Below are 2,662 nucleotides of genomic sequence, written 5' to 3'. Positions count from 1 at the left end.
AAACTCTGTTGAAAGCACAGAGGTACATAGGAATGGATCTGTTAAGAAATGAGACAAAAAGCCTGGAAAATGTAGAAACAGGTAGTATTTGGACTTAGCACATTTGACTGTGAGTTAGTTTATTGTATCAGTTGACCCACTGACCCCCTTACCTTTTGTGTAATACTTTTGCTCTCAGTGGGGTTGCCCAAAGTTCCCTTCTTAAAGCGGCTTTCTTATAAAAAAATCCTAGACCTGCTTTTTGTGGCACACATGCCTCATATCCCGTTGCAGTTGATAAAGTCACATCATCTCCCACCAGTACAAGCTGTAAAAGATTTCCAGGGCTTATCCAAGCAAACTAGACGTGGGTCGAAGGTTGAGCAATCCTTAAATCAGCAGCAAAGTTAAAATTGAAATCAGCCTCAGAATCCTTTATAGGATGGTCCAACATCTGTTGCTTACAGGGCTCAATCGGACAGCCTCTGGTGCTGACTCCTTAAGCCACCTCCTGTTTTTGCCTTGTCCTTGATACAGCCATGGGCCCACATACACTCAGAGGTACCGAGTTTTTCTCATGTCTATTGGGTCTATTGTGATGCTCTCAGGCTTGTATGACCCAGCCATTGTGATGGGGAGGGGGTTTTCATTTTGCAAGCACCCTGGACCATTAATCTTTATATCTTTAAATATAATTGGCATTAAACTAAAACCCTTTAGGGCCAGATCAATACAGCAGCAAAGAATGCTTATTCGTTGTTGTTTGCCTCTTCATTTCATACCACCCGATATCTAAATGGTGTTTGGACTTTCTGCCCTCTGAAATAAGGACATTTGGTATGGCAAACCTTTGACCAGAGGTCCTAATCAATGGTTTGATTGACTCTCCCTTTGCGCTTGCTTCTGCAACACATGTACTAATATTGGAATGATAATGGGAAATTTAAATCGGCCCCTGCTCTAAAGGATGACACGCACATTCGTAAAGCATTCACTATTTTTGGAACATGACTGGACAGAAACTTTCTTAATTTGCAAGTGTTGATTTTTTAATAGATCTTTCTTTATTGAAGATTGAAATTGTATGTTCATTCATATTACACGACAACACAATGCATTTTGCGCCAAATTCAACACTAATGCCTCAGGAGCCTTTTACTTGTGAGTCCTCTTGACTGAATGAACAGCCCCGTCCCCTTCAATTTCTTGACTTGTACTTTTACAAGTGGCACGCTTCTTTTGTTTTTTTTTATCCCATTCTACCAAACTCAGTATTATCACTTTCCCCCTTGTTGTGCACTCCAGCGTAAACTGCTTTAAGGTGCTATTTGCAAATATCGCTCTGAACTACAGCTTTACTTGCTTCTGGGCCTTAATCTTTAAATGGGGCTGAGCAGTGTACTCCGGGTTTGGCTGCTTTTAGTTGGTTGATTTCTTTTTTGATTTCTGTAACTTTCAAACAGTCCCATTGTGAAATACCATTGCCACAATGTGCTGCAGTGCATGAAAACTTAAAATTAATGGTAGGGAGAGGGAGAGGGGCTGGGGGGAAGAGAGAGTGCGGGAGGGTGGGAGGGAGCGAGGGAAGGAGACAGGGAGGAGAGAGAGAGAAAACAAAGAAAATATGGTATTTGGGGGCTATGTATTTGCATGGAAAAGATTTTAGCCTTTTAATCAAGTGGAAAGGGGCTCTGTGGTTGGTATCTCAGCCTGTTGATGCTTTGTTGAGTTGCTTGGAACATGCAAGGAAGGAGACCTGAAGCACTCCCGACCAGGTTGCATGTCTCCAAGTTACTGAAATCCAACAGACCTCCTCCCTGTGCCACAAACTTCTGGGCACTGAGCTCTGCAGTTGTTCCCCACAGGTCGCCAAGTGTCCCAGATTTACTTTCTCAGAGTTGCTAGTTACTGCTACCCCACCTCGACCACTATATTTTCCCCAGATACTTGCTACTGTGGAGTAAGCAGGGCTAAGAGAGAGGGAGAGGGGGTGTGCCTATGCAAATCATCTGCCAGTATGCTTCCTGGGAGGTCATTCCATCTCACCATCTGACACCTGGGCAGCGGCAGGTAATTTGGAGAACAGACATATTCGGACAGGCCACAGAGCAAAAGCTGGGCCGTTGATTGAGGATCCCTTTAGCCATGTCTCCCTAAGTTACTGAGGTCCAGAAAAATTCCACCCTCAGCTCTTATAGAGAGGTCCTTGGCCGATCGTGGCCGATCAGGGTCGGGGGTGGGGGGACTGCACACTGCCTCACCTTTTCACTGCTTTCTACAGCGGTAATGCTTTTGCAGAAGGGGCCTGTACAAGTGATTTTGTCTGCGCTGTGGGAAAGTGACATTTATCCACTGACATTAACCAAATTACTTGCGCTGTTCAACGCACATACATGCATAGAAATCATGTTATGTTTTTTGGGGAAGGTCTAGAGGGTCCTGCTGATGATTTATTAAGCTGTCTGCTACTCTTGCTTTTACATAGTCTTCCCTGCCCAGGCATGTTTAAGGCATACTGTATGTCCCTCCATTACAATGAAAACTCTGTTGAAAGCACAGAGGTACATAGGAATGGATCTGTTAAGAACTGAAACAAAAAGCCTGGAAAAATGTCGAAACGCGTAGGATTTGGGCTTACAATTAACTGACTCACATTCAGATGTGCTATCCCTTGCCCCCCTGA

General features: G+C 44.1%; 1 non-coding gene across 1 annotated transcript; it reads left to right on the top strand.

Annotated features, from left to right (window-relative positions):
* Positions 1 to 874: 874 nt before the first annotated feature.
* Positions 875 to 981, top strand: LOC138565365 (U6 spliceosomal RNA). Its single transcript, XR_011301253.1, has one exon. It is a non-coding gene; the product is annotated as a U6 spliceosomal RNA (small nuclear RNA).
* Positions 982 to 2,662: the final 1,681 nt, after the last annotated feature.

Source organism: Ambystoma mexicanum, chromosome 1q, assembly GCF_040938575.1.
Source record: "Ambystoma mexicanum isolate Mex_15411 chromosome 1q, UKY_AmexF1_1, whole genome shotgun sequence".
Taxonomy (NCBI): Eukaryota; Metazoa; Chordata; class Amphibia; order Caudata; family Ambystomatidae; genus Ambystoma; species Ambystoma mexicanum.
Note: the sequence above shows the minus strand (reverse complement) of the source record. Positions and strands in the feature narration are given on the sequence as shown.